Source organism: Thunnus maccoyii, chromosome 21, assembly GCF_910596095.1.
Source record: "Thunnus maccoyii chromosome 21, fThuMac1.1, whole genome shotgun sequence".
Taxonomy (NCBI): Eukaryota; Metazoa; Chordata; class Actinopteri; order Scombriformes; family Scombridae; genus Thunnus; species Thunnus maccoyii.
Genome location: NC_056553.1, coordinates 16240011 through 16255249, shown reverse-complemented (window position 1 = coordinate 16255249; position 15239 = coordinate 16240011).

Below are 15239 nucleotides of genomic sequence, written 5' to 3'. Positions count from 1 at the left end.
ACTTCATTCTTTTTCTTCCCTTCTTTTAAAACACCATTGATCTTTCTCTCCCTTGCCTGCCTGGTCTCTTGGGTTCTGTGTTCTCTAAACACACAGACCAACAGAAACTCTGACAATGAATCAATCAGTTTAATGCATGAAGTGTCTTCTGACTTTCCACTGCTATTCCTCTGAAGGACTATTTGCAGAACCCGTCTACTCTAATGTTTTGTCTTTCTTTTCTATTTCTACTTGGATTTTCACCTTCTCTTGTGAACCCTGCTGCCCTAAAATGACCTCAACCAAATCAAATTTCTCACTCCGATTGCCCCCCTCTCTCTCCTTCACTGGTGTTAAATAAAAATGGACTCATTCTAAATATGCTTTTTTCTCTGATTAGACAGATATGCTGCCCAGAATCTCCAGTTTAGCCAAATCCCACTCCTAATTGAAGGTGCACCTTCCAGCTTCAGACAGTGTGATGTTACCTTTGTACTCTTGAGTGCTGAAAGCTGAGTAATCACATCAACAAAGTTCAAAGAATTACTTCCACATTAACTGAGTTTTTGTCCACTTGGGGACAATGGAAACAGTTTATGAACACAACACTGACATAAACCTTTTATAGCAAACTTGTTAGAAAAGACTTGCTTGTTTACACATCATTCATTTGGAGTCATGTTTCTGTCCACCTGCTGAATATAAGTCTAATATTCACCATCCTTCAACTCCTGAGGGAAATATCTGGCTGTTTAGCTGCTAAATGCTCCACTATGTTCACCAGCTAGTCATTAATTGTGTCTATTTGCTGTTTAATGCTGAGCAGGTATAGTGTACAATGGGTTTTTTAGCTTTTTTTGCTGAAAACACTGACTGCTGTGGCCAAAAACAACACTGTGAGAGTGGTGAGATTGAACCAAAACAGTTAAGGTACAGACCAGACAGCTAGACAATAATTTGAAACTAGCTATAAAGCTCTATAAAGCCGAGAGGAGCTGCAGAGTCGGGTTATAATTCTCTGTAGTTCTCTGATAATTCTCTGATATTGGGCTGAGTTGCGAATGAGTCATATATTATTGCCATGCTTGGTAGAGGCCCAACAACGTGTAATTGGCATACTGGTGTTAGTACAATCGCTCTTACATTGATTTAAGGAGTAAAAATCTGTAGAACTGGGAATTAAGGTTTTACTGACTGCGGAGGAAACTCAACAGAAGATTATACAACATTTAAAGTGATCAATAATTCATAAACTTCCAAAATTCCGAATACATTATTATTGTTTCAAAAAGTCTTTTTTTTTTTTTTTTTTAAATAATTTTATTCAGAACAAAGCAGCTGTAACTGTGGTGCTTATATACATACTAAAGTTTGACTGAAGTTACCAGATTTTTCCTATCTGTTTATGATTATTACAGTAAATTTCTTAGTTCCTTCAAACCTTGAGTGATGTGTAATCACCCAGGATTGGGTTACATTGGTTCCTGCATTATCAACAATTCAAAAGCACAAAGCAAACAAAACTCAGCAACAACACTCCTGACACCTCGCTGATGTTCCCCAGGGAGGGCTATTTGTGATTCTCATGTTTTTCTTACCATCTCTGCTTTCTTTCATGGGTGAAGAGAACATAAAAGACACTTGTTCGTCTTTTTTTGTTACATGAAATGGAGCAGTGTAATCTCAGGAGACGTTTTTTTTTTTGGGGGGGGGGGGGGGGTATCTGTTTGTGTGTGTGTGTGAGTGTGTGAGCACATGTTATTCATATAGTAATAGCTGGGTTCCTTCACAAAGGCCAACTGATGTTCTTTGGTATGATTTAATCATTTTCATTTTCCTAAGTCCAAATCCCCAGTCTCTATTGCACTCCTGGATGCCTTTAGTAAAAGTAATTGAAAAATTTTCAAATGGAGCCACATCTGGATTATATTTCAGAAAATGAGACGGACAGATGTCAGTAAGTCTGTTAGCCGAAACTCGGAAAATCCTACTTTTTGAAGCCATTTATAACCTTATATAAGGTCTTCAGAGAGTGTGTACATCTTTTCAGCTATGCCCTGCTTCACACTCACACTTCCTTTCCGTCATACCAAGAAGCTGCTAAGTCCAAATACAGTTCAGGACTTTTACTATTGGAAACTGAGTGGAGAAGATGAGGGTCAAGTGCTTTGCCCAAGGCCACTCTTAAATGACACTTTTTTTAGGAAGGATAAAGAAGTGCTTCTCCTCTTTCCCCCATCCACATTTTCACAGCTTGTCCACAGATTCGAACTGGTAATCTTCTAGTCCTGAGCTCAGGTCTCTAATCTTCTGGTTAGTGTTGCCCAAATTTATGCGGAAAAAGTATCAGTTGCAGTACAGAGCGGGGACATGTGAAATCCTCTCGCCTCAGCACCAGGCAGAACTTGTGACAGAACAGCAATGTAATAACTTCTCTTAATAAAATATGTCCTCGGGCCATGGCTTAAATCTTCGATCAGTAAGTGCTCACTCAGATTGAGCTTTAAACTCAGCAAAGTATGAGTTGGAGACTTTTTAGCTTAGTTTAGGAGGCGTCTGTGATTATGTGGGTTTGAATCTCAGCTTCTTTAAACCTGTGTCCCTTCCAATTTGCTGTTTACTCGCTCTCCAACTCTGTCTGGAAAAATAATAAACTAATAATTTATTGAATTTGGCTTCACTGCAAACTAAAAAAAATGTGTAAGAGAGAAAAAAAAAGGGCAAAAGAGATACTTTTTGTGCCTGAAGTCTGTTGTTGTCATTCAGAACAAGGTGCTTAAGATGCAGACAAGGAACAGCTTTTTTCAAAGTGTGTTTTTTTCCAGCTAAACATTGTCTGCATAATTTGTTTATGATGAAGAGTAAAGAGAATGCATGTGTTTTATCAGACATCAACATATTTTAGTTAGAGCTCAGCAAGTATGTCACTCATTAAATAACTTTGTGTGTGTCTCGGTCATTCACACACACATTCACAGAGGCTTTGACATACATGCAGTATATTTTGAATAATTCCTTTTTCTCCCTCAATTACATCGTCAGTAAAGATGTTTACAAAGTGCATCAAAGATGTACTTTTTAGAGAATAATTGGGAAGCGAAAGGGAACAAGATGGAGCTGTCTGTTCAAACTCTATCTTCTCATATACACAGAAGTGAAGGGTTATTTAGATTTAGTAAATATGTGTTCCTGATGTGTATTCAGTGTGTATGCTCACCTCGAGAGTTTCTCTATCATCATCATCAGTAGGGGGAAGCAACTGAAACTTAACTTTGATTTGTTGTAATTTGTTTCTGGTTCTGGTCGGAGTTCCATGTCAAATGTGTCGATAATGAGCAGGTGAATCAGGAAGGAAACAACAGGTGTGTGTGCAGGAGAAAGAAAGAAAATCTTTGTTTAAATTTGGAAAGTAATCTGCCTTTTGCATCATACTGTCGCTCCTCATTTAGAGAAGACTCAACCCCCCCCAAGTGAATATAGAATTTCTGTCAAAATTTAGCAACTTAATTCTAATTAATAATCTGAGTCGCAGTTGCCGGGACTTACTATTGATTTACTGTCTTGTGTATTTTTATTGACGGATTTTAGTAAATTAATTCCATTTAGTTAGAGTCTAGGCGCTTTGATGTAAGCTGGGGTAAGAAATTGGAGTTAGAAAGAAGTTAGTGAGTCTGTTGAATCAGGCAGGCAACAGGGATGGCAGAGAGGCAAACAGAGATCGGGGGGAGGATGTGGGAAGTAGAAAGAAAACAGACAAGATCTTTCATTGAATTCAAGTGCAGATTTACCCCCTTTTCACAAAGTCAACAACATGACACTTATAAAACTACTATGATGTAATCGCCTGAATAAAAGTTCACCCAACATTCATGTTTTTTGTCATGGACTTTTGTACTGTCCACAATCTAGTTCTTGTTTCATAATTGTGTGTTGAGAAGCAAATAAAACCCGAAGGAAAGAAGTGGGGAAGGGGGAGAGCGGGAGTTTATATTGTCCAAATCATACACTGGAGATTACGGCTGATAACAATTTTGCATCAGTGCCTGGAGGCTTTGAAATGAACGGGCCAGGGAGATTAGGCCTGTTTAAGTAGTGTTACAGTCACTGCTATGATCTTTTCTTAGAGCTGATATCCTCAAGGTTTTCTGTATTATAGTCATCTCTTTTATATTGAGAATGTTTCATTTTTGTTTTAATTAGATTCTGAATTAGAGCTTATTTTAGGAAGAATGAATCTGATGGAGGGAAGGAGGAGGGAAGGGACAACCGCACAGGAAGGAAAGAAGAAATTAAGGAAGGGACAAAGAAAGAGAAGAAGGAAGGAAAACAGATTTCTTTTGTCAGATATAGATTACCCTGCAATAGCAGTTGGGGCTAGATTTAACCTACAAGCAATCTCCTGGAGAGTGTCTGTCCATATGTGTGTGTGTCGCACTCTGCTTTGCAGTCTCTTGGGGCAGCTCTTTTATCGCTCAGCACAACATACCAGACACAGGCTCTGTTCTCCTATCTTTTCTTTTTTTTCTCTTGTATACTTTCTATCTTGCAAATGCAAAAACACACACTTACACACACATTCACTCTGCTCAGGTTAGACTTTTTTGCATATGCACCCAACTTCTCTCTCAGAGGCACAGTGAATTTTGGTGAAATAAAAACTCAAGGTTCATGTATTATATTCTGATATTTTCATGTTCTTTCTCATCTTTCGCATTGCAGATTAGGAGGAAAGTCAAAGAATATCTAATTTAACTCAAATCCAAAAGTCTTTTTGCAACAAAGTTGAAGAAATCAGTAAAAGCCATTTGGATTAACCAAAAATCTGCCTTTGAACTGCGTCAGTTTTGTGTTTTCAGCTATTTGATTGGCCGGTGGAATTTGAGAAGTTAGTTATGATTTTTTAAAATTATTTTTAAATTTTTTTTTAGAAATCCAGATAGTTTTTCTCGTGTTTATTTTGACTATTCGATAAAAAAGTGAAAAGTGGATAAAACTCGAATTTGATAACACCAAAATTGTGATGAAAATTTTATAAAAATACAATACATACATAGTTTAACTATTATTTGTGTTTTACTACCAGTACTTTGAAGGACTCTGGTGTATAAAAAGCAACTTGTTGATGCTTTCTTCCTTTTTTTCACCTCCTATTGATGGAAGCACATCGAGAGCTGTTCTCACCAAGCCAAAGTTTACTATCAGTGTGGTAGGCAGTGTCTTCTTGGAACTGGAAATACAGCTTTATTAGAAGTTTTAGGAAACGTGGGTGAAAGTCACTTTTGAACTATACCCAGTGAGCATCATTTAGCAAGACATGGGCTCCCCTGTGTCAAAGAGCACATTACTTGTCTATAATTGTCTTTAAAGAAGGTACTAAGTGTTCCTCTTGCTTCCTCTGTGTTCATAAGAAAACAGAGATTGAAAACTTGGCAAGTCAGTGGTTAAATATGAAACTATGCTGCATTACAATTACTTGCTTCTGTATGTTCAATAACAGTTCAATACTTGTTTGATGATTTTGCCCTGAAGGTATTTGGAACAGCATCATACACACACATTAAAAAAAGAAAAAAAAAAATCACACTGTTTTCTCTCCAGTGGTACACCAGATGCTTTTTGTTTATGTCTCTGATTAATTAGGAAAACAATGATGCAAGAAAATGTTTGACTGACTGACTGAGTTGGAGGATGGCTGGCTGTTTGTTTTGCTAATTCATAAGGTTGCTGCTGACTGTCTGGCTTGCAGGTGGGATGCTTTGTTGGCTGGCAGATTGGCTTTCTTGATTGACGGACTTGCTCGTATTGCTGACTGGCTGACTGCTGAGGTGATGCACCAGCAGCTAAAGAATTACAATGCTCTGTACCAGGAAAAAAAAATCAATAGCTATTGAGGATGTGTAAATAAAAAGCAGCTGTTAGAGTATTTCCACAAGTATGGATTGCTTTCTCTCGAGCCATGTACTTCTAACATTAATTAAACAAAATACATGTTAGGCGTTATGAGAGATGTTTACAGAGAAGAGGCAGCATGGGAAAATTGTGATGCAATCTGAAAGCAAAGAATAACAGCACTTTGCAGGGATCAGACTGAAAACTTAACACTCACAGCAGTGATGCTACCACCACTGTGCCAACAAAGGGCTTCTTTCACCAAGAGGTACTTTCCAGGGTTTCTATTGTAGTCTATGTTAGACATAGGGTGATATTTACATGTATTGCATTGAATAATTTAAGAGGGACAATAACCAGCAAACTAACTAGACTTCTTTGTACAACATTATACAAAACAGTCATATAATGTGCTGTAATTTAGGGGATTAACAGCTCTTGCACAATACATAGTTGAACCAATGATTATCGGATGCTGGTTGGAGATTTCTGGGTTCCATAACCCACTTTGCAGCCTGTGCTCTCAGTGCAAAACTCACTTCCTCTTGCTCAACAATGAAGGAACAAAGACAAGCAGCCAGCAATCTTCTTTACAAGATATTTCAGTCAAAAAGCCAAGCAATTATGAAGAATAATTATTATTATTTTTGGTTTCCTGAGTCATCTCTGGGTCTTCCGAGGATCTTTGTCTGGTAGAGACAATTACAGTTCATTGTTTGATCCGCCATGGAGCATCAGTTCTCAAGCTAAAAGCACTTTTTTAAAGTATGCAAAGATAGCATAATCACGATGAAGCAGGCTGTGTGAATTGAGAATAAGACCAGACAATGTTTTAAGCCAGTCCATACATGTTTTCATCATACACATACTCCTGTGTTTTTGACTTGCAAATAGAAATTTCTGATTGAATCACTGCTGTACTGAGGGGCTCTGGTTGATGTGTTTGATCTGTCAGAGGGCAGCTGGTGCTTTAGCTGCAATAAATGTTTAATACTATAGCTCATAGTCTGTTCGAGTTAATAAGGAATGTTCTTAACAAATTGATTTAGTTGCCAAATTGTTCACCTTGTTATGTGGCACACTCTGTAATGCAATATGAAAACACATTTTGAAAAATCTCTAAAGTTTCTTTAAGGTCCCCTTTTCACCTTTTTGCAGTGTTGTAAATTTGAAAATAAATTGCCAGCGTCTTGGATGAGATGCTAGAGAGGGTCAGATGTCATTGCCAGTACAGTGTTTACGAAAGAAGGTGAGCAATTACTTCCATTGCAGCTGCTGTGGCTTTTGGATGAAATGGAGGCCATGGTCATGTTTGCCAGTTAGCAGTGGAAGATTGTGACAGTGACCAGTGGAGAACACACCATTCATTGTATTTGTCAGCCTGTCTGGCACTGACCCTTTTTCCAAGGTCTCTTTATCTGACATTGAAGTGGATAAGTCAGTGCACGCGGGTCAACTCTTCAACAGAGTCAATTGACCTGCTTTTGAAGTGGGTCAAGCGCATGATGTAAAAAGTATAATAGAATTTGTTTATTGGATGCACAATGTTTGGCCAACTGCCAAGGCGGCTAGATGATTGACTGGCTGGTTTGCTCTCTGGCTAACTTACAGTCAGAGACAGTTGCAGTGACAAACAGATAGTTCATCAGTACTGGGAACATATTGATCAAATGTGGAAGTCTAAAAATCAGTTTTTCCTCAGACCTGGATGCCAAGGGCCAGATATTTTACACAACCTCTCCCTCCTGTGGAAGGGTTTCGATCAACATGTCAGCAATTCCGGAAACTTACCTTGTAAAAAAGGCCATTTTAAAATTCTCTTTTTGGAGAAAAGGAGAGGAATGACGTGAGAGGTTTGGCAGGGTGACTATGCCAAGTCATTGCTGTCTTGCTCTCATGTGGTCAATAAAGAATATTTAAAGGCTTCTGGAGTGGACCATTTTAGCCTTATCATCCAGAATTGTTCAGCTAGCCTGCCTGTAAGTCTGCCTGCCAGCTACCCCATTTATTGATTCTTTCCAGTTAAGGAGCACGGCAGCAGCACAGGCTAATACCAGTAAGTGAAAGAGAGTGAATGTTTATGTTTGTTCTGGTTCGCACACACAACAGCGCAGAGAGGGGGGGGGGGGGGGGGATTATACAGAAGAAAGAGACTGTGAGTTCACAAGAGTGAGATTCCAGGGATTCAATTCAAAAGAGCAATATCACTGCATGTGAAGCTACATCAGTTTGGTTGCTCTGCAATTGTACAGTTTGCTCATACTGCCGAGATATTGACTCCCCACAGACTTACACGCAAAATGATCATTTCTACAGTGCCTTATAATTTACTTGAGGTTTTTGCATCTCTGCAAGGCTCTAAACTTGATATGCATCATCACCATCTCCCAAGAGGGAAAGCAGGGGAAGATCATTAGAATATTGAGAGGATGAAAGATAAAAACACAGAATGATTGCTCTCTTCTGACTCAACATATAGAGAATGTATAGAAGAGAAATGAGAATGTGTAGAGAAAATATGCAATATGCAAGTATAGAGGGAAAATATGCAATATGCAAGTATTATTTGCAGGGTTCAAGGCAAGAAGCATTGCCACTGTCAGGAAGTGCTATACTCATATCATGCTACAATTAGGTATGTGCTGAGAGGAATAAATACATAAGAATATATCATATTGACATTAGTTATTAATGCCCCTCTCTCCAGAACTTCACAAGTTTTTTTTTTTTTTTTCACACACACTGAAAGATTTCACTCACATATCTGGGAATTGGCCCTATAACACATGCTTGGCATATTGAGAGTGCTCAGGAGATAACAGGTGCCAGATTTGCATTTATCAGATGTAAAAGAGAGAAGTGAAAGAAAGTACAGACGGAAAAATAAGCAAGGGAGGGAAACTCAGACGACAAGACTTGATTCGGTGTTATTCAGTAGACCGTGTGTATGTGATCCCAGGGATAATGGTATTGGCTGATGTAGGAAGTCTCCTTCGGAGTGCACAGTTCCTTCACCCTGGAAACAAATCATGTCACAGGAAACCTCTAATGCCAATCTTAATGAGATATCCCATCCTGGAGAATGCCATATATATGAACCAGTGCCCCTGACTGCAAAAGAAAGTCTGAAGGATTTTTGTGTCAGTTGAAGAACCTAAACCCCTGAAAGGTTTCAACAACATGGAGTATAGATAGATAGACAGACAGACAGACAGATAGATAGTATTGGTGTGCCCGAATACAAATACATTATTCAGCAAAGCACAAATAGTGGGTTTTATACGCATATTTGTTTCATATAAATATTTTAAAAATTATTTGTTTTTGGGAAGAAAAAAAAACATGTCAAACCAGGTCGCAGGTCGGTTACATTGTTACATCTATCAGGGGAAAGTCCCAAGGGACTCTCCATAACCTGTTATTACCCTTCTCCTTTCCAAAAAGTTATGTTGTAAAAAATAGGCAATAAATGAAAAGTGTAAAGCAAGAATCGCCTTTGAAGTTCTTCTACATGTTACATGGTGTGTTGTCTCCGTGTTATGTGTTTATAAATAGGTAGAGGTCTGCCTGCAATGAGTCGATGAGTAAAGTTTTAGCTCAGTAATCAGCGCAGTCGTCTATGACTTGGGAGACTCCAGTTTGAGACCTGGTGTGGGGACCTCCTTCATAAGAGAGTTTATTCATGAACACTTATTGTAACACTTTAATTCTCTAAAATTAAAAGCGTAATAAATACAAAAACAGGATTTTTAAGCCTCTTTCCACTTTTATTCTAATACAAATACAAATACAAATAATTTTGCTGCCTCAAAAAATAAAGATACAAATACAAATACAAATACTGGGCTCTCTGCACATCCTTAATAGATAGATAGATAGATAGATAGATAGATAGATAGATAGATAGATAGATAGATAGATCATTTATATTGGTTTTAGTAGCGTTTAACTCTCTATTATGATTGTAGAGTTATCATGTATGGATCATAGATGCATCAGCACCACAATATAATTTACAGCAGTGAAGTCCAGTCCAGAAGAGGTGCACCTGATTGGCAGTAGTGTTCAGATAGCCTGTGGCACTGAAATGGTTCCACATTTTAATGAAGAAGCCAAATATGTGCCATGAAAACAAACATATTTAGGCTATTGCCTGCAATGCTGACACATGGCATTTTTTTTCCCTAAACCATAATCCATCCATCTCAGTGATACTGCAGGAACTGTGCTTCATCAATCCACACACACTGTTTTTCCAATCCTCCAGAGCCAAAAATCTTCATTCCATAGTCTACTGAGATAGTATTTTTGTTTCTGTAAGATCTTGAACTCTTGTCAGCTGCCATACCCTATATGTGTCAAAGAGCAACAACAATCTTTTTCAGGGCAATTATTGTACTGGATGTTCAAATAACTAACTGTAGACTGTCTGTTACTCAGCTCAGTTTGTGTCAGCCTCCTTTGACCTCTTTCATTAATGAGCCATTTTTGACCACAATCCTGCTGTTAGCTTCATGTCCTTTGGGGGCTGGACCAATCTAGATACACACAGGACAGTGCTGAGCTTCAAAGACCTGGCAGTGCTGAGGTTCCCTTTGCACACTCAAAACAACCTGGTGCCTGCTGTAATACCCTGTTCAAAGGCATAAAAATCTTATTTTGCTCATTCTCTCACACAGTCCTGAGTCTCGGGGGGTTCTGAGGCCTTTAAAATCCTCATATAAGTTATCTCTCCACCTTCATCTACACTGATTGAGGTGGATTTAACAGTTTAAATTAAATGGGGATCACAGCTTTCACCTGGATTTACCTGATCAGTGAAAAAGGAGTATGTTTTGTGATGTTTTCTGCAGTCAAATATGAATATGCAATAAACAAGTATCCTACCAGTATTACCATTTTAAAGCATACTGGATCATATTTTTATGGGAGAGCACATCTTGCATCCTTAAAAGCAAGCCTATGAAATACATGCTTTCAGTTACTTAGTTTCAACCAAACATACAGTATGTATATTTCATGAAATGGTTGTCAAATTTCAGTTCGGGGGGAATCTTTCCTTAAATATGTTTTGCACTGCGGCTCCACCAGAGAGACTTTAAAAAATCCTGCAATAAAAAATGGCATGCGGACAGAGACGAGCTACCATGTAGTCCTTAATAACCCCGTTTCTGAAGTCAACAGATGTAAGAAGAGGATGTTTAAGAGCCAGAGGCGCGTTAGAGACTCGGTTTGTTACAGGCTAATCCATATGGAGAATTCCAGGCTTAAAGCCTTATATCTCAGACACTACAAAGGCATGTATTTGCAGAACAATATGGCTCCTCTCAGGATGCCCCCTGAGGTGACAACCCAGCCAGCGAAGTACGCTCACATTAGGAGAGAGTCTATGCAAATCCATGGGCACACACATAAAGAGTCCACACCTTTAACCAGAAACACCCATAAATTCCTTCTCGCTCTCTCTAACACGCACACATTGAGGGCACTCGCAAAGCCAGCAGAGTAATCATCAGGCTGACAACAAAGAGACGAGGACCTACTGTGAAAACGGCTTTGTCAAAATAACCCCACGACACACACACAAATCTGTGAACATATGCTCATGCACACGCAAACACAATCCCTCTAAAACATTATACAAACAAACATTATAGCCCATGATTTGTAGGTTAAACTGGTGATAACAGTGTTTTGCAGATGCAAAGTTGCTCACTTTAAACACTTTAAATCCACTGTAATAGCAAAAAAAACAATTTCTCTCTTCAAGTCAAGCTTAAAAGTCATTTAAATTGCTTTGTTCAGGGGCATTCAATGACACTACAGCAACATGGCATCAATCCAACACATCCTCATAATTAAATGACCAAAAATAGGTCATGTACTCCAGAACGACCCATAGGAGTGTTTTCTAATATGCTGCCTCTGTCGGCAGTCTTCCAAAACTGTTACAAATCACTGTTAAAAAATAATGATGTTTTATGGTGTGACAGTGCGGTGGTTAAGGTTTGGTTAGGTTTAGGCACACCAACCACATGGTTAGGGTTAGGGGAAGATCATGGTTTGGGTTAAAATGATAACTTGAAACGTGGTGTTGGTTAAATCTACTACTTCCTTAAAGTTAGGCAACCTTTGTTGTCATGGTAAGAGTAAACACCACGACAATCGTAGTTAGGTTTTTTAAAAAACTGCCCCAACTCACGGCTGAAAATGTGACACTCATGGTTGGAAGTGGGAAGCGAATGGCAGTCTCCTGCAGACCACTTTCGTGATCTATCTGTCTGGCCATACACCCAACCCACTACCTCCGAATATGGTAATTTGTCACCTAACATAGATGTCATCTGAACTGTCACTTCTCTGGGTCATTATATCAACTATAGGTTGTTTTTGGCTACTGAATTTATGACCTATAATTCCGTTTTTTGTGGGAGGACGGGGTGGATCAATCACACAGGGTTTCACACCTTTTGCAAGAACAGAAAGGCAAATGAATATGTAACAATTTGCTTATACCTACAGTAGTGATGCATATAATTTTTTATGCCCTCTACATCTTTAGAATATGTCCTACATGGTTCATGATTCATATGCATTGATTTTCCCATTTTGCCTCACAGATTAAACTCTCTGGGGAGTTACAGACAGATTAATTTAAACACAGAGGAAACTGAGGGGGACCACAGGCATTTTACAAACCGTTAAATTGCAAACAGAATGGACGGTTTAAGTTGAAGCTCACAGACAACCACATACACACATGCACATAAAAAACGCATGCACAAAGAGCCTGTGGATGGGTGGGTTAAACAGAATGAAATTAGACAGAGTCTGGGTACTTTTAAAATCCCATCTGGGACTCAGTCAAGCAGTCATGACACCAAATTAGCATTTACGGCGAGGAGCAATTACCGAGAGAAAAGCTAACTGCGCTCAGCGTTCTGCAACCATACCTGCCTTTAAAACCTGGGACACCATCTCTTTCTCCCACACACAAAGACCTCAACGCACACACTTACTTTCTCGCACACGAGCACTTATACATTTGTTCTTCTTGCTCTTTGACTCCTTCTTACTCGCAATCAGATTCACACACAATTTCTTATTTCTCGTCACTTTCTCCATACGCACGCATACCCACAATCCTGCTATGACATCAATTTTATGAGCTGTGCAACCGAAAGCAAAGTGAAGAAGAAGCAAGATATGGAGGGAGGGAAGGAGGCGGGATGGGAGGAATTAGAGTGAATAAGTGGCAAACGATTTGAGGGAAGGAGATGTGTGTAAGAAATTCATTTTATGCATTACGCACTAAGCCAAGGCTCCTCATCCACGGGTTTTCTTTTTGGTCTCTTATGCATTTGGAACAATATGGGGTCACCCTCGCATAGACACTAAGCCCCTGAATCTCTCTCGATGTCCCTTGCTGCTTTTGTCTGTCCACTGCTGAGACAGCATGTAGCCCTCCACTAGGAAATGGCAGGGTATTAAAAAGTATTAAGAAAGAGTCAGAGTGGGAATTGGAAGCGATAAGAAATGAAAGTTTACATACAGCACAGCTATCTCTGAAGCTTTTCACTGAGAAAGGGATTAGTGAAAGTGGGGGTGGCATCACAGAGGTGGACAAAATTCTTGTGAAGATACAACTAACTAATGCAGTCCAGATCTATATTAAACTAATCATGCGTCATCAGGTTTTAATTTATGAAAATTAAATTTATGAAAGTGAGTTTTCCTCTAAACTGTCATAATTTAAAGTAGAGTTTGAATTTCAAAGCAGCAGAGACAGGAACTGCAGCAGTTACTGTATTGGGGTCAATTACAGAGTATGTGTGGGATGCACAGCCATATCTTGATGTCACATACCATATGCTCATGCACAACCTCATATGCGCATTAGATTACCCGTAAATATCAAAGGGTTATTTTTGCAGCCATCCCAGCAATAATGAATTCTAAGTGTTTCTAATCAGGGCCAGATAACATGACCCGAGCTGTGATTAGCACCTGCTCAGCTGCAAGTCGCCTCCTTGCCCCCTCGCCCCCCCTCAGCGTTGACCACAGACTTTCTCTATTAGCAATCACCTGTGTTTGCCATGTTTACAAGGGCAAAATCTGGTGCGTTTGGTCATTTACATGCTATTCACAGCTTTAACTTTTGCATATATATGAGCCCATTTCCTTGCCTCAGCTGTCAATGAGTGCTCTTAGGCAGAGTTATGACTCGCTTCAATGAATGGCAATTGGCACGCTTCAAATCTAAAATCAGGAGGTGAAGTGGAGTGCTGAAGAAGTTTGCTGGCAAAGTTTAGATAGGAAGGATCATGCTTGTTGTCACTAGATTTGTCAGTTTATGTATGTTATGTTCAAATTCAAGGAAAAATTAGGTGTGGGTCTCATATGTTTTAGAATGATGTACTTTACGAACAAAACATGCAATATTAAATTACTGACAAAACAATCTCAACTCAGTGTTGCCATTTACTAGCTGTACTGGAGCTTTCAATGTATCACATTATCTTCCTTAGCATATAGAATTTGCCTGGTTTTCATGGTATTGTAGATGTTCAAATTTCCATTTTTCTGACCACATTGTACCTGCGATAACTGATTTTGTTGGCCACTGTGGAAACAAACTGCTCACAGTGACATGCCATCACCTTTTAAGTTAAACTTAAGGTTAACTTGTTAGCAAACAGTAGGTTATTTACACAACCAGCAGACACAGACAGAAACTAATATTCATTTGAAATAGTGTTTGTGTCAACCTGATGAATGTAAGTCCAATATTCATTTGCCTTTTAGCTCTGTTTTTGGTTTCCACCAACTCCTAAGACAAATGTCTGGATCTTAAGCAACTTAAGTCTTCACAATGTTCACCAGCTAGATGCTAAGTTTGTTTGTCTACTTTATAGTGCTGGATTGGTTGTATAAAATGGGTTTTTAAAGCGTTTTTCCTGAAAACAAGTGCCAACTGCTGTTGGAAACCAAGTTTTGACAATGACAGTACAGTTATGGGCTGGAAAATCAAAACAATGAGCTGAAAGATGCTAAAACACTCCACAGAGCTGAGCTTTCACATTACACCTGGTCATTTGATCCACTGTTGATATAAAAGTATCAATTGTACCCCGTGTAAGGACTTCTTATATATGTTGGTTTAACAATTGGTCAGCTGCTGTCAGGAGTTTTCGATTGTAAACAGTCCTCATCACAGAATTGCATTGATTATAAAATATTTACCAGTGATTGAGAAGATGAACATATATAACTTGAAACATAAACATATATTCATATATTTCAGGGTGTTTTAGACTGCGGGAAAAATATACAGCACTTAAGTCTCAGTGTTGCTGTCCTCTTGCTTTGTT